Genomic DNA, 18,143 nt, shown 5'->3' with positions numbered 1-18,143 from the left:
AAGGCCTGCTACCACACCGTAGGGATTCTGTCACTGAGTATAGGGGTTAGGAGGTCACGTTGTGGCTGAGTAGGGCACTGGTCAGGCCACTGTTAGAATACTGCATTCAATTGCAGTCTCCCTGATTTCAGAAAGATGTTACCAGAATAGGACTCAACCTCTTAATGGCAAGTTCTTGGGAAGTGTTAACAAACAAACAGACCGTGCAGTGTAGGTTGATAGTTTCTTGAAAGGTGTGGTTGAAGGTAGACAGGTCGGTGAAGGTGGTGTGCGGTATGCTAGCTGTTATTGGGCAGTGCATTGAGTATAGGAGTTGGGAGATTATGTTTCGGTTGCACAGTTTATTGGCTCGGCCACTTTTGGAATGTCCATTGCTTTGAATTCCAGTCTCCCTGCTATAGGAAAGATGTTGGGAAATTGGCAAGAGTTCAGTAAGGTTTTACCAGGGTGTTGCCAGTATTGGAACATTTGAACCATAGGGAGAGGCTGAATAGGCTGAGGCTATTTCCCTGAATCACTGGACACTTTAGGTGGCTTTATCGAACTTTATAAAATTATGAGGAGCAGTGATCGGGTGAATAGTCATGGTTTATTTTTTCCCAGGGCAGGGGAGTCCAAACGAATAATGTGAAGTTTTTTTCCCCAAGGTGGAAATGACAAATTCTAGAGGAGAGGGGCAAAGTTTAAAGGATATGAAAACCAAAACAACTGCAGATGCTGTAAACCAGGAAGAGAATCAGAAGTTTCTAGAAAAGCTCAGCAGGTCTAGCAGCATCTGTGAAAAGAAATTAGAGTTAACATTTCTGAGGAAGGGTGCCCAGACCGGAAACTTTAACTGATTTTTCTTCACAGATGCTGTATGACCTGCTAAGCGTTTCCAACAACATCTGAGCAAGTTTAAAGGGAGTTGTGTCTGACAAGTGTCTTGTGCAGATGTCGATAAATGACTATAATGTATTCTCCTGGGAGATGGGAAAAGCAGAAACAATCACAGTTTAAGAGGCATTTGGACAGACACATAAGCAGGCATAGGTTGTCAGGGATATGGATCATGTTACAGGCAGATGGAATTAGTTTGGAATGGCATCATGATCTACGCAGACACGGTGGGCTGATTACTCTGGTGCTGTAACTGTTATGTTTTCCAGGGGATAGAATGGTTTTTGAAGAAGTAACAAAAATGATTGATGAGAGCAGCCTGGTCGACATGATCAACATGGACTTTAGTAAGGCGTTCAGCAAGCTTTCTCATGGGAGACTGGTTAGCAAGGTTAGATCTCATGGAATAAAGCGGAAACCAGCTATTTGAGTACAGACCAGGCTCAAAAGTAGAAGATAGAGAGTGGTGGCGGAGGGATGCTTTTCCGACTGGAGGCCTGTGGAGTGTCTCAAGGATTGGTTCTGTATCCACTATTTTTCATCATTTATATCAATGATTTGGATGTAAACATAGGAGGTATTAGTAATTCTGCAGATGACGCCAAAACTGGAGGTTTAGTGGACAGTGAAAAAGATGACCAAGGCTGCAATGTTTCCTGCAGGTGTCACCATTTCAGATGCTGCCCGTCCTGCTGGGGATCTCCAGCACTTCTTGGTTTTGTTGCAGATTTCCAGCATTTTGCTGAAGCACATGGAGACAGAGAGCTGTACAGCTCCAGATTTTGTTGACTCTGCAGGACTGATGGATGACGAGGGACTCAATCCTCGTTTAATCCTCCTTTCCTTTGGTTTTGGGAGTCGCTGACTACATCACTAATATTCTACGTCCCACTCCCTGACCTGAATCTGACCCATCTAACCCGACACTTCAGATCCCATCCCCCTGCCAGACTAGTTAATACCTCACCAATGGAACTGGCAATAGCGCTCCCCCCATCCCCACCCTCCAGGAGATTTGACCCAGCTCTGCACAGGGGTAACCAGTCAGGCTGGTACAGGTCCCAATTCCTTAAGAATCTAAGCCCTTCCATGGTACACCATTTCTCCAGCCACACATCCAGCTGATCTACCCTCTTATTCCTGCTCTCACTAGCATATGGCACTGGGAGCAAGTCTGACATCATTACATTTCAGGAGCTGCATTATAATGTGTCCCTGCTCTCCCAATATCCAGCTTTCAACCACTCATCCCTTTATTTCATTATGTCATTGGTATCAGGGTGTTGTACAACCACAGGCTGTTTACCCTCCAGCTCCAGAATATCCTGTAGCTGCACCATGATATCGCGGATCCTATCACCAGGGAGATAACATACCATCCTGGATTCATGGCTGTGGCCATAGAAGTGCCTGTCTGTAACCCTGACTGTTGAATCCCCTGTCACTCTCTTTCTTCCCGTTCTGGGCAGCAGAGCTATCGACAGTGTCATGAACCTGGTTGTTGCTGATTTCCCCTGAGACCGACACACACACACACACGAATCCCAAGCAGTATACATTATCTGTTTGGGAAGGGAATAACCACTGGGAACTCCTGCACTTCCTTCCTGAGCCTTTTACTTGATCTGATGGTCCCCCATTCCCTTTCTGCCTGTGTAACCCTCACCTGCAGTGACTAACTCACTGAACATACTGTCCATAACATTCTCAGTATTGCAGATGCTCCACAGCGAGTCCACGCACAGCTCCAGGTCTGAAAAGCAGTTTCCCAGTAGCTGCTGATGGGCACATTTCCTGCACACACAGCCGTCAGGGACACTGGAAACATCCCTAATTTTCCCACATTGTACAAGAGGAGCACACCATGGGTCTGAGGTCTCCTGTCACACAGGCTCTCTAGATTCAGCTAGTTACTCCCATTTAGAGAATTTATATGACCAAGCAATCTTCCTCCCCTTCAAACATTGTAATAAAAATCCTGTATTCTTTACTTAAGCTGATATGTTATACCTTAAAAACGGTTACAAAATCTCCACAGGTATCGCTTACAAACTGGCTGTTCCCTTTGGGACCATGTGAATTTCTGAATGGGCTGAAACAAAACGGAGTTTCAGCTTCACCTTCTCCCTGTCCCACCTCGCTCTGTTTACACCCAACTCCAAAACACTCTCATTGAGCCAAGCAGCCCTCACAGTGCAGCCCTGTCATTGTCATTGTCTGCTCACCCCTACACTGCCCTCAGCCTCCTGTACTGTTCCAATACATCTCAATGGGAGCTCAGGGACAGCACCTCATCTTTCAATTCAATCCTTTGTAACCCCAGAGTCAACATGGACCTCAGCAGTTTCTGGGTGAACAGACAGTTTGAATCTGGAACATTCCACCTAAAAAGGTACTGGAATTTGACTTCATAAAGAGTTGCAGGGAATTGAAAATAAGGAGTTTACAGGTGAGCATCATGAAGTGGGTGATTGGGACTAAATCTGACAGTCCCTACAAAGAGACAAAGTGCAATCTGGACAAATCTGTGCTCCCTCGCAGACCAAAGCAGACCCTGAGCTTCCAGTTGCCTGCCACTTTAACACACGAGCCTGTTCCCTGGCCAACATCTGTCTCATTCTTAATGCAGTGTTCCAGGGAAGCTTGATGCCGAACACTCCAGAACACACCAAATGGCCCTGTATTTCAAGGACGGCAATTTCCCCTCCCATGTGGTCAACAATACCCTTCAGTGTATCTCCACCACTTCCTGCACCTCTGCCCTTGAACCCCACCTCTCCAACCGCAGCAAGGATAGAACCCCCAAGTCCTCAATTTTCAATCAGATACAACACATCATCCTCTGCCATTTCCACCACCGACAATCAGATCCCACCAACAGATATCTTTCCCTCCACACCCCTTTCAGCATTCCTCGAGACCATTCCCGTGACTTCCACATTAGATCCATGCTCCCCACCAACCCACCCTCCACTTCCAACACCTTTGCCTGCCATTGCAAGAGGTGTAAAACCTGTGCCCACACCTTCCCCTCACCTCCATCCAAGACACCAGAGGTCCCTTCCACATCCAGCAGAGATTGTCCTGTACATTGAATAACCTCATCTATTGTTTTCATTGCTTTCTACAACGGGGAGACAGGACGCTAACTTGCAGAATGTTTCAGGGAACTTTTCTGGGAGACATACACCAACCAACCCCACTGTCCTGTGGCTAACCATTTCAACTCCCCCTCCCACTCTGCCAAGAACATGCATGTCCTGGGCCACCTCCACCACAAAATCCTTGCTACATGACTCCTGGAGGAAGAAAACCTCATCTTCTATCTTGGGACCCTTTAACCACTGAATCAATGTTTCGTCATTTCCTCTCCCCCACCTTATCCCAGATCCAGCCCTCCAACTCAGCACCACCCTCTTGAACAGTCCCACCTGTCCACCTTCTTTCGCAATTATCCACTCCACCCTCTCACCATTACCCTCCACCAGCATCTTCCTATCGCCTTCCCAGCTACCTTCCCGCCAGCCCCACACAAATGCTATTATCTGTCAGTCCTCTTCCCCACTCTCACATCCCTGCTGAAGGGCTTAGGCCCAATATGTCAATTCTCCTGCTCCTTGGATACTGTCTGACCTGCTGTGCTTCTCCTGCGCCAAACTTTAACATAAGCTGGAAGAACAACACCTCATTTTGTACTTGGGGACCCTTCAGGCCTCTGACCTTAAAATGGAACTCATTAATTTTAGGTCCTAAGTCTCCCATGTCCTCGCACCATAGTCTCCCACCCCACACACCAGGCCTTGTTATTACATCGCCTGCCATTACACATTACCTATGGTTAGTCACTAACAATCTCCATTAACATCTATTCACCCTCCCCCAGCCAGATCATTATCCATTCCTTTGTCCAATTGCTCCTGTATCTCATTTTGGACTATATCACCACCTATCACATTTACTCCTTAACCCCTACCTTCTGCATATAAACTGACATTTTTTCTCAGTCACATCAGTTCTCAGGAAGGGTCAGCGGATCCAAAATATTAACTCTGATTTCTCTTCACAGATGCTGCCAGACCTGCTGAGCTATTCCAGTATCTTCTAGCTGTTGTTTCTGATTTAAGCATCCACAGTTCTTTTGATTTTCATTTACTGGGAGTTTCTAATTCAGGTCTAGCAGCCTACATCATGAGTTTATAAACCCTCCCAGTCCACACTAACTCCATTTCTCTCCCACTCCCTTCACACTGACTGGGTCTCTTCCCATCCCCTGCCCAGTGACACTGCACCTGCACAGCTCATGGTCACATGCTGGCCTGTTGGCGACACCCCTCATTCACTCCCATTGGCTGGAGGATTACACCTAGTCTCCTAATGGTCTGAAGCTGCCGTCAATCAGCCAGGCCCCATTGTGACATGAGTGGTGGGACCCTCCCAGGAGTGTGGGAGGCTGAGGGGTAACCTCAGAGGTTTATAAAATCATGGGAGGCATTGATGGGATAAATAGATAGATGAGGATAGGATATCTGGTCGGCACAGAGGAGTTTGACTGAAGGGTCTGTTTCCGTGCTGTGTATGTCTGTGGCTCTGCCCTGGGATGAGCTTCATCACTCACAGTGAATGGGGCTGAATCAATGTCCTGTAGAGCTGCAAAACAATGTCCCAACTCCAATACTCAATGCACTGACCAAGTACACCAAACGCCTCCTTCACTATCCTGCCTATCCAAGATTCCACTTTCAAAGAACTATGAACCTGTACCTCAAGTCTCTTTGTTCAACAACACTCCCCAGGACCTTCCCATTAAATGTATAAGTCCTGCCCTGATTTGTTTTTCCAAAATGCAGCACCTCACATTTATCTGAATTCACTCCACCTTCCACTCCCCAGCCCATTTGATTGAAGTCCCATTGTACTCTGAGGTAACCTTCTTCCCGATCCAATTTGGTGCCTGTGTAAAGTCACTGACCATAGCTCCTATTTTCACATAGTCATCATTGATATAAATGATGAAAAGCAGTGAACCCTGCACCGATCCTTACACCATATTGCTCATCACAGGCCTCCAGTCCGAAGGCAACCCTTCACCACTATCCTCTGTCTCCAACCTTACAGCCAATTTTATATCCAAATAGCTAGTCCTTCCACCTTGAATGTCTTTCTGAAGTCCAAGTTAGTGATTTCCATGCACAAAGCCACGCTGACTGTCCCTAATCATTTCTTACCTTTCCAATTACATCTAAATCCTATCCCGGAGAAGCCCTTCCAACAACTTGCCTGACTCCAGGCTCACCAGTGTATTGTTCCCTGGCCTTTCCTCATCACCTTTCTCAAATAATGGCACCTGTCTTCCAGCACCTCGGTGATACAAATATCTCAGCGAGGGACCCAACTATCACTTCCCTAGCTTCCCACAAAGTTCGGGGATTCACCTGATCATGTATCAGGGATTTATCAATCTTGATGCATTATACAAGTTCCAGAGACTCTGAACGAATATGGACACTTGTCAAGTTATCCCTATTTATTTCTCCAAACTCTCTCACTTCCATATCCTCCTTCAGTAAAAGCGGACATGAAATACGCAGATAGTATCTCTCCTGCCTCCTGCAGATCCATAGACCGCCTTGTTGATCTTTCAGGGTCCCTATTCTCTGCCTGGTTACTCTTTTGTCCTTAGTGTATTTCTAGAATCTCTTTGGATTTTCCCCAAACTCATTTCACAAAGTTCTCGTTCCCTTTTTTGCCCTCTTAGTTTCCCTCGAGTATACTCCTACCGCCCCTATACTCCTCCAGGTATTCACCCAAACCCAGCTGTCTGGACTTGCCATATCCCTCCTTCATTTTCTTGACCAGAGACACAATTCCTCTTGACAGCAGCATTCCTTACACCTCCCAGCCTCGGCCTTAACAGGAACATACTGTCTATATACTCATTGTCTCAGGCCTATGGGGGCAACAGCAGATGAAGACAGAGAAACAATCAATCATTCTCGGTAAAGAGGCAGTGCTGGGAAAGATACCAGCCGAAAGGTAGATGGGTCTCCTGGCCGTGATGGAATGCATCCCCGGGGACTGTAAGGAATGGCAGTGGGTAAATAGCAAATACACTCGTGATAATTCACTAAAATTTGCTGACTCTGGGACGGTTCTAACAGATTGGAAAGCTGCAAATGTGATGCCAATATTTTAAAATGGACGTATTAGCATAACTTCTGTAGTGGGGGAAATGTCTGATCTCTCACGAAAGAAAGAGTGAGCTATGTGGATAGAAATTGTCTCATCGAGCAGACACAGCATGGATTCATGAAAAGTGGACGACACTAAGATGAGTGGTAGAGCAATGTGTGCAGAGGCCACTGTCAGTCTGCACAGGGATACAGAGAGGTTAATTGAGTGGTTAAGGGTCTGGCAGATGGAGGACAATGTTGGGATATGTGAGGTCATCCATTTTGGTCGGACTAACAACAAACTGGATGATGAAATGGTGAAAACATGCAGCAGGCTGCTGTACAGAGGGAGCTGGTTTGCAGGTACAGCAGGTAATTAAGGCAGTGAAGGGAATATTGTCCTTCATTGCTAGAGGGATGGTTATGCTGCAGCTATACAGGGGGCTAGTGAGGCCACACCTGGAGTACTGTGTACAGGTTTTCGTCCCCTACTTCAGGAAGGATGTAATGGCGCTGGAGGGGGTGCAGAGCAGGGTCACTAGTTTGAGTCTGGAGTTGAAAGGGTTGCCTTCTGAGCAGAGATTGACAAAACTGGCATGATCCTCATTGGAATTTAGAATAATGGGAGATTGTATAGGAAAAATATAAAATTATGAAAGGAGTAGATAAGATAGAAGTAGGGAGGTTGTTTCCACTGTGGACTGGACAAACTATGGTGCATAGCGACAAAATAAGGGGGTATCAGATTTAGGACTGAGTTCAGGAGAAACTTCTTCAGCTAAAGGGTTGTGAATCTGTGGAATTCCCAGCTGATTGAAACAGTTGAGACTTTCATCTTGAATGTCTTTAGGTCAAAATGTAGATTTACGAACAGGAAAGGAATTAAAGGTTATGGGAGAGAGCATGTAAAGTGGAGCTGAGATCAGCCCTGATCTTATTGAATGGCAGAGCAGGCTGGAGGGGCCAGATGGCCTCCTCCTGCTCCTATTCCTTATGTTATGTTCCCACTTTTCAGCCGTCCCTTTACCTGGGAATAGCAAAGAAGTATTGAAAGATTTTATCTTGTTCAATCACAATGCACCTTTATCCAATTTAGAACAGCAACTTTTAGATCTGGTCTATTCTTTTTTGGAACTATTTTAAAACTATTATAATTATCAGAGAATCCAGACAGTGGGGAAGCAGGTCATTCAGCCCATCACATCCGCACTGACCCTCAGAGACTCCCACCCTACCCATGTAATGTTGCCTTTCCCATGGATAATCCACCCAACCTGCACATCCCTGAACACTGTGGGTAATTCAGCCTGGATAATCCACCTAACCTGCACATCCCTGAACACTGTGGGTAATTCAGCCTGGATAATCCACCTAACCTGCACATCCCTGAACACTGTGGGTAATTCAGCCTGGATAATCCACCCAACCTGCACATCCCTGAACACTGTGGGTAATTCAGCCTGGATAATCCACCTAACCTGCACATCTTTGCTCTGGTTTCCTCCCACTATGTAATCAGATGAAACACACGCAGATATTAACAATAAGGTGATCAATCCTTTCTTATTTCCCAGTTCCATCCAAATAATTTCACTGAACTTACTCCCATGAATATCGTCCCCAAGCACAACTCTAATGCTATCCCTAACCAAAAACACCACTCGTCCTCCTCTCTTGTCCCCCTTTCTATCCTTCCTATAGCATCTATACCCTGGAACATACAGCTGCCAGTCACATCCATCCCTGAGTCATATTTCTATAATACCGATGATATCCCAGTCCCATGTTCAAACCATAACCTGATCGCATCTGCCTTCCCTGTCAGGCCTCTTGCATTGAAGTAAATGCAGTGTAACTGCTCGGTTCTACTGCGTTCTGCCTTGACTGTTTGATTTCTGAACTGTACCCAGCCTCAGACTTACCTCCTTTCTCACTATCTCTTTAGGTTTACCCCCACTCCCTCACTGGTTTAATGCCTCCCGAGTAGCACTAGCAAATCTCCCTGCCTGGATATTAGTCACCTTCCAATTCAGGGACAATCCATCCTTCTTATTCAAGTCACTTCTACTCCAGAGGAGAATTCAATGACCAAAAGATGTGAATCCTTCTGCCCTACACCAGATCTTTAGCCAATCATTCATCTCCTCCATCCTGCTATTCCTACTCTCACTAGCATGTAGCATTGGGAGTAATTCAGATATTACGACCGAGTATCTACTTTTTTATATTCCAGGTTAATTTGCTATATTCTCTCATCAGGACCTATCTTCTTCTCTTCCTGTGTCATTGGTACCAATGTCCAATGACCTCCCACTGGTTATTATACCCTTTAAAGAATATTCTGCCACCAATCTTTTCTGAACCTTTCAAGTTCCACAACATCCTTCTGATAGGTGGAGAACAGAATTGCACTCAATATTGTAAGAGTGGCCAAACCAATGTCCTGTACAGCCACAACATGACTGCCCAACTCCTGTACTCACTGCTCTGACCAATAATGTAAATCATACCAATCACCTTCACTATCCTATCCACCTGCGACTCTACTTTCAAGGAATTATGAACCTGCACTGTAAGGAAACTTTGCTCAGTAACACTCCCTCGGACCTGACCATTAAGTCTATCAGTCCTGCTAGGCTTTGCTTTTCCAAAAAGCAGCACCTCACATTTATCTAAATTAAACTCCATCTGCCACTCCTCAGCCCATTTCCCCATCTGATCAAGATCCCATTGAATCCTGAGGTACCCTTCTTCACTGCCCACGACACCTCCAATTTTGGTGTCACCTGGAAACTTACTAACAATCCCTCCTATGTTCACATCCAAATCATTTATGTAAATGATGAGAAGTAGTGGACCCAGCACCGACCCTTGTGGCACTCCAGTGGTCACAGTCCTCCAGTCCGAAAAACAACCTTCTACCACCACCCTCTGTCTTCTACCTTTGAGGCAGTTCTATATTCCAAATGGCTAGTTCTCCTGGTATGGTGAGATCTCATCTTGCTAACTAGTCTTCCATGGCGAACTTTGTCGAACGCCTTACTGAAGTCCATATAGATCCCATCTACCGCTCTGCCCTCAAAAATCCACTTTCTTACTTCTTCATAAAACAGCTCAGTCAAGTAAGTGACATGATTTCCCGCACACAAAGCCATGCTGACTATCCCTAATCAGTCCTTGCTTTTCCAAATACATGCAAATCCAGTCCCTCAGGGTTCCCTCCAACTTGTCTGGCACCAACATCAGGCTCACAGGTCTGTAGTTCCCGGGCTTGTCCAAACCGCCTTCATTAAACAGTATCATCATATTAACCAACCCCCAGTCTTCTGGCACCTCAGCTGTGACTATCGCTGATACAAAAATCTCAGCAAGGGGCCCAGCAATCACTTCCCTAGCTTCCTACAGAATTTTAGGACACACCTGATGAAATCCTGGGCATTTATCCACCTTTCCGCGTTCCAAGACATCCAGTACCACCTTCACTGTAATATGGACATTTTTCAAGGTGTCACCATCGATTTCCAACATTCTATATCTTCCATATCCTTCTCCACAGTAAATGCTGATGCAAAATACTTGTTTAGTATCCCCTCCCCACCCCATCGCCTGCAGATCCACACACAGGCTGCCTTGCTGATCCTTGAGGAGCCCTATTCTGTCTCTAGTAACCCATTTGCTCTTAATGTATTTATAAAAACCCTTTGGATTGTCCTTACCCTATTCGCCAAAACTGTGTCCTGTCCCCTTTTTGCCTTACTGATTTTCTTCTTAAGTATACTTCTATTGCCTTTATACTAGAAGGATGTTCTGGATTGGAATAAATGCCAAATATTTCATCTTGATAAAAGGGCAGGACTTACACTGATTAAAAGTCGGGCCTTGCATAGTGATATAGAACAAAGAGACCTCGGGGTTCAGATCTTTGCAGTTTATGTCACATGTAGACAGGGTTGTTCAGAAGATGTATAGCACACTTGCCTTCATTGCTCACACCTTTGAGTATAGGAGTTGGGACATTACATTGAGGTTGTACAGGATGTTGGTGAGGCCTCTTCTGGAATACTGTGCTCAGTTCAGGTTGTGCTGTTATAGGACAGATGTTATTAAGTCGGAGCGGGTTCAGAAGAGATTTACCAGGATGTTGATGGGAACGGATGCTTTCGGTTATAAGGAGAGGCTAGGTAGGCTGGGACCTCTTTCACTAGGGTGTAGGAGGCTGAGGGGTGACCTTATTGGAGGTTTGTAAAATCCTGAAGAGTATAGGTAATGTGAACAGCAGGTGCCCTTTCCAGGAGGGGGCGCGATTCAAGAGTGGGTGAGAAAAGGAAGACCCTAAAAAGACGTTCCGGATTTTACTTTTTGTTTTTGTACAGAGAGTGATTCACATGTGGAATAATCTAGCAGAGGACGTGGTAGCTGTGAATACAATTACAATTTAAGGGTGGCACAGTGGCTCAATGGTTAGCACTGCTGCCAGGGACACAGGTTCAATTCCTGCATTGGGTGGCTGTCCATGTGGAGTTTGGATATGCTTCCCCGTGTCAGCGTGAGTTCCTCCAGGTGCTCCTGTTTCTTCCCACAAGCCACAGATGTACAGGGTAGGTGAACTGGCAGTCCTCAATTGCCCATAGTGTTCAGGGATGATTGGGTTTAGTGAATTAGTAAGGGATAAATGTAGAGTAAAACGGTAGGGGAATGGGATTCTAAGAGGAAAAAGCATTTGGACCTGTATATCGATAGGGAATGCTTGGATGGATTTGGACTAAGTGGAGGTAGATGCGATTAGTTCAGTTCGAATTTATGGTTGACACGGACTGGTTGGAACACAGGGTGTGTGTCAGTGCTGTATAACGTTCTGACTCTATCGCTCGTTATCTCTGTAAATTCCTCTATGCTCGGAACTCTCCGTCAATGCCACCTCATCCAGTCTTACAACTCTTCCTTATCTCGATAATTCCTCTCCAGCCTCAAAACTCAAAAAAGTCTATCAGAAATATCTCTATCTCTGTAACATCCTCAATCCTCAGAATCCTCTCCAACTTTCATCTCCTCCAGCTTCATTACTCTCCCTATCTCTAATCCCCTCCAGTCTCTCAAAGCTCTGCTATATGTGCCTTTTTTATTTCCAGCCTTCAGGATTCCCAATGTTTATTTCTCACTTGATGACGGCCTTTTCCGATTCTGTGCTGAGCTTCTGAATTCTTCCTTAAACCTCTCAATCTCCTTTTCCTCCCAAAACATCGGCCAATAATATGTCATCTACTCTAGTATCACCCTTTCTGACCTGAAGTCCAATGGAGCCTGTCATATTCCTATAATAAACATCTTAGCGGTCTACAGAACAGAAAAAGGCTCTGGTAGTACATCGGGTCTGTGACAAAGAAAACTACCACCTAACTGTCCTCATCTATTTTCCGATAGTTGTGGAAAAGTCTCATCTATCATGGCATTGCAAGTGCACACTAAATACATCTCAAATGCTACCGGGATTTCTGTGTCTCCCACCCTTACAGACAGTGAGGTTCAATGCAACTGTTGCTCGATGATGACATCACCCACAGGAACACAGAGCAGCTGGGTCTGTGCAAACCAGAGATCACCCACACATTGGGAAGGATGGCAGGGTCCCTGAGGGGGGCGGCACAGGAGATTTACCAGGATGGTTCAAGGAATGGGGGATTTTAGTTGCAGAGACATGGGTGCTGTTAATAAATATCAAGAATATCCATCTACAATAGATGGACTCTTGTTTTCAACCTCTCCCCTTGCCTGGGCTGTGGTAACCTTCAGGTTAAACCCACCACCAGACATTTCTCCCTAATGAGACAGCAGCCCTATGGTCTGGTCAGACAATGCTGCCTTTCCCTTTTACACAGTGATGCCACTGTACCCTGGGGATGCGGAGAGGGAATGCTGAAGGTGGTGGATGGGACACCACTCAGGCACAGTGCTTTGTCCTGGAGGATGTTCACTTTAATATTGTTGGGGGCTGCACTGATGCAGGCAAGTGGGGAATGTTCCAACACAATTCTGATGTGTGCCTTATAGGGAGCAAACAGACATTGGGGAATCAGGGGTTTGGGGAAACAGATTGTTCTCCTTGTAGCAGAGGAAATTGCGGGTGCCCTGTGACAGAGGGGTTTACAGATTTAGAATAATCCACCTTACACTCATGAGTTCATCAGAAAAGGATTACAGGACACATATTGAAGACTTGGGGGAGATCTACTGAGAGTGTGGGGTGATTCAAAAGAGGACATTTATGCAGCAAATGGGAATGAGCTGGAATACAATACTCACACACAATGTGAATATCCAGCTCCTGATGAATTGAGTAATTTTGTCACAGTTTGACGTTACAATTACTGAGATTACCATCTGAATGTCCACCTGTAATACACGTTTATAAAACTGTCACTGTCAGTTCATTTAAGAAACTCTCACCACCCCCTCCTCCTGGCCCAGGATGACTGGACACATTACCCCTTGTGGGGGTCAGCAGTTAGTTCAGGGGGAAATCTGTATGGGTTTCTGTGAGTTTCCACACTGGGTCTTCATGTGACTGAACAGGGCAGATCTTTGACACATGGGACACAATGTTTCAAGAGTCAGTGCGATGTGGAGAGCAGGATGTGTGCTTCCTTTTCTTTCCTTCCGTGCTACCGCTGTGCCTCATCAATTAGACGGGGGGGGGGGGGTGTGAAAGGCTCATGCAGCTCGATGGTCAAGTTGTCTCCATTCTGACCCATGAGCAGCAAGCTCCTCCCAGTCATTCCAAAGAGTCTCTCTGAAAAGGTAACAACTGCTTCCCACTGCCCAGTGCTCCCAGGAAATGTTTAGAAGAATGAGCGGGGAAATCTCTGAGAAAAGGCAGAACGGTAAAGTTCCAAAAGGATTATAAACAGTTTACAGAGAGGGATTCATTGGAGAAGTGGGCAACGAGTTAGCAAATGGAGCATAATTTGGGAAATTGTGAAGTTGCTCATTTTGGAGGAGATAATAAAAGAACAGAGTGCTATGTAAATGGTGGAAACTGTCGGAAGCTGCATCACAAAGGGACCAGGGGTAATTGCGTAGGAAACACAGTTATAACAGGGAATCAGGATGGGGAATGGAACGTTGTTTCTTATTACAAGGAGTTTTCAGTGTAAGTGTTTGGAGTATATACCTGAGAGTAACTTTACAAAGTGCGAGTGAGACCACATCTGGAGTAATGACAGAAGTTTTGGTCCCTTTATTTAAGGGAATACATAATTTCATCTGAGGCATTTCAGAAAAGATTAACTGGGATGATCCCTGGCTTGTAGGGATTATCTTTTAAGAAAAGGCTGAAAATGTTGGGACTCTACTCACTGGATTTGGGAAGAATGAGAGGTGATCTCATTGTAACATGCAGGATTCTTAAGGAGTTTGACAGGGTAAATACTGAGAGGATGTTTCCCATCATGAGGGATCTGGAATCAGATACTCGGATAGTCACGGAATCAAGGGTTCTGTTTTAGATTCGTCAAGTTTAAGGCAACATCAACACGGGTCAGGGGTTTCAGTAGCAATGGAGCTGGGGTGAAGGGGGGGGGAAGCAACGTTTTAGAGATTGGAATTCCTGGTGTTTGTGATTGTGTAGATACCTGATCAGAAGGTCACCTTGGGGTTACAGATATGAGAGCAATATTGTGAAGAGTGTAGTTCTGCCTCAGACAGTTCCCAGGGAGAGGGAGGGGCTCAGCAGTAAGGGAAAGGAATTTGTAATAGCAACTGAAGGCAATGGGTTTAACCATTTCAATGTTCCGTTGCAGGAAATTGCAGCCAATCGCGTAGTGGGAGTGTGATGAGCAGTTTGATAACTGAGTAATGGAGAGGGATGATGGGGAGGGAGAGCTAGGCATTGTCAGTGTACATGTGAACCCTCAGACGTTGCTTTTGGACGATGTCACCTCCTGACAGTATGTGGGTGAGAAACAGGAGGGACCAAGAATCGATCCTTGAGGGACACCACATACAAGGAATTTAGAAAGGAATGGGAGAGTGGGGATGGAGTAGGTTTTTCCAACAACGGTGAGGTCAAAATATTACTTCGTAGCAGAATGGGAGAGAAGGACATAACCAGAAAAGACAGACAGACAGAACAAGGAACAATACCTGTGATTTGGTGAGGGGAGGGAGGTGGGGGTGATGTGGAGGAAGAGCCCAAATCCAAAAACACACTTTCTTCATTGGTGACATCACCCAACTCCACCCTAGTCTCAGCTCATTTACTGAATGCAGGGATGGACGAGTATTTATCTCCAGACTTAATTATCCAAACACTCTTGGCCAGCCTCCCACATTCAACTTACATGTAATCTCAAGAGTATCTTAAACCCTCCTGCCCAAGTGCTCACTTGTACCAAAACTAGTTGATCCATCGAAAGGCTCCTATTTACAGGCAACAATTTAAAATTCTCACCCTGTGAACATCCCTGTCTCCCTGCACCACACACCCTGCAAGACCTTGACAATTCATTTGTGTTTATTCATTGCTTCACCTGTCTGGCTGTTTCTACTGTTGCCAAGGCAACACTGTCTGGAATTCCCACCTGAACCCTCTCAGACCTGCTTTTCTCTTTTAAGGTGTTCTCGAAAACCTGCTCATTTGGCAATGCTTTTGATCACTTGACCTAGTATCTCAATCTGTGGCCTTATGCCAGAATTTTTCAATAGTATTTCTGTGAAATTATAAACATGATTAAAAAAAAACAAACTGTTGCTGATTTGCACATACATTGTCAACTCTTCAATATTGCTGAGTGAATAATCTATAACAGCACTTACCCAACCACATTGTGGGAGCACCTTCACCACATGAACTGCAGCTGGACAGGGAAATCAAACATCACCCTCTACACAGGCAATGGGGCTTTGGCACTGATCACTGGGATCTGTGGAGGGAGAAACACACAGTTGCTATTTCAGGGAGTGCAAAATGCATTATAAGGAGGGAAAATGGGGCAGAATTTGGGATTTTCAAATTTGTGATTCACAATGTGCACTAAGTTCTGTAAAACCTCTCATGCCATACCATGAAAATTTCCTTCTCTTCCTGGTCTATGTCTTTCCTTTCCCCTGCCCTGCACCTTCACACATTCCCAATGCCTTGGCCACAACAACACTGTGCTGCCAGTGAAGCTTATCACGTGGTTGAGTATTGTCCCACCCCTCATTCACTCCGATTGGTTGAAGGACCAACTGGCACATCCTGGTCCTCCAGCCTCGTTCCCCCGACTCTTATTGGTCCTGCGCTGACATCAATAATCCGAGGCCCATTGTGGGCTGGAGCATGCTCAGTGCTTCCTGCTTTTGCTGCTGTTCACCAGGTATGAGAGAGAGAGAGGGCATTGGAGCTGTCCTCTCTCCCTCTGTAGATGGTGCAAATATGTCCCAACTACCCCCAAATTTTTTTTTAGATTAGACTTACAGTGTGGAAACAGGCCCTTCGGCCCAACAAGTCCACACCGACCCGCCGAAGCGCAACCCACCCATACCCCTACATTTATCCCTTACCTAACACTATGGGCAATTTAGCTTGGCCAATTCACCTGACCCGCACATCTTTGTGACTGTGGGAGGAAACCGGAGCACCGGAGAAACCCACGCAGACACAGGGAGAACGTGCAACTCCACACAGTCAGTCGCCTGAGTCGGGAATTGAACCCGGGTCTACAGGCGCTGTGAGGCAGCAGTGCTAACCACTGTGCCACCGTGCCGCCCACAACCACTGTGCCACCGTGCCGCCCGTTTCCTTAAAAAGTAAAATTCCAAGTCTGTTTCAAAATACCTGCTGAATCTGTGTTGTTCAGACTGTTCCAGATGCTCAGAACTTACTGAGTAAAATAGTGTTCACATTTTCACCTTGTATTATTTGCCAATTACTTGAACGTAGTTACTAAAAATTGTGACAGGGTTAACAATTCCTCTCTCTCTTTGCAAATTCAAGACCTTGGAACAAAATCGGCACCAGGTCAAAATCACTGCTTCAACTTCTCAGCTCCAAGGATAATTATCTGTGCTTCAGCTAGCTCGAAACAAAAGAGAGGAATGCATCTTAATTTATTAAGATCAAAGAAACAGACCTCCGGTCCAATTCGTCTGTGCCAACAAGGAATCCTAAACTAACGAATTCCCATTTACCATCTATTGGCCTGTATCCATCAAAACCCTTCCTATTCATGTACCCAATTGGAAGCCTTTTAAATGTTGTGATTTTTCAGCCTCCACTACTTCATCTGGTAGCCCCTCCCATACACACACCACACTCAGCTTGAAAATGTTGCCAGTTCGATCCCTTTTAAATCTTTGCCCTCTCAACTTAAACCCATGTGCTCTAGTTTTGTACCCACCTAACCTGAGGAAAAAGGATGCCAGCTGCTTACCTTATCCACGCCCCTTGTGATTTTATAAATCTCAATGAAGTCACCTCTCAGTCTTTGACTCTCCAGAGAAAATAGCCCCAGCCTATTCAGCCCCTCCCTGTAGCCCAAATCCTCCAATCCTGGTAACGTTTTTGTAAATCTTGTCCAAACCTTTTCAAATTTCACAACATCCTTCCCAGAACAGGGAAATTCAAACTGAAAACAGAATTCCAGAAGTGGCTTAATCAACGTCCTGTCCAGCCACAATATGACGTCCCAGCTTCTGTATTCAATGCATTGACCATTAACGGAGAGCGTTAATGGAGTCCCATTTGCCAGCGGTTCACCCTTATCCCTCTAAAACCTCCCTCTTCAAGTACCCAGTCAGACACCTTTTAAATGCTGCAATTGTACTAGCCTCCACCCCTTCCTCTGGCAGCTCATTCCATACTTGCAATGCCCTCAACATGAACACGATGCCCCTTAAATCCCCTTTAAATCTTTTCCCTCTCACCTTAAGCCTGTACCCTCTCGTTCTGGAGCCACCGAACTTGGGAAAAAGTCCCTGACTGCTCACCTTATCCATGCCCTTCATGACTTTATAAGATCACCTCTCAGCCTCCAAATCTCCAGGGAAAATAGTCCCAGCCTATTCAGCCTTTCCCAATAGCTCAAATCGTCCAACCCCAGGAAAGTCCTTGCAAAT

At 45.6% G+C, this 18,143-nt stretch overlaps 1 long non-coding RNA gene across 3 annotated transcripts in view; it reads right to left on the bottom strand.

Moving 5' to 3' along the window:
* LOC132812475 (uncharacterized) overlaps positions 1 to 18,143 on the bottom strand; it is a 40,048-nt gene that overhangs the window by 1,272 nt on the left and 20,633 nt on the right. For all 3 annotated transcript variants that reach the window (XR_009643665.1, XR_009643667.1, XR_009643666.1), the window contains one exon: positions 15,861 to 15,967. This is a non-coding gene — a long non-coding RNA (uncharacterized LOC132812475). The remainder of the gene's footprint in view (positions 1 to 15,860; positions 15,968 to 18,143) is intronic.

Source organism: Hemiscyllium ocellatum, unplaced genomic scaffold (assembly GCF_020745735.1).
Source record: "Hemiscyllium ocellatum isolate sHemOce1 unplaced genomic scaffold, sHemOce1.pat.X.cur. scaffold_274_pat_ctg1, whole genome shotgun sequence".
Classification (NCBI taxonomy): Eukaryota; Metazoa; Chordata; class Chondrichthyes; order Orectolobiformes; family Hemiscylliidae; genus Hemiscyllium; species Hemiscyllium ocellatum.
Note: the sequence above shows the minus strand (reverse complement) of the source record. Positions and strands in the feature narration are given on the sequence as shown.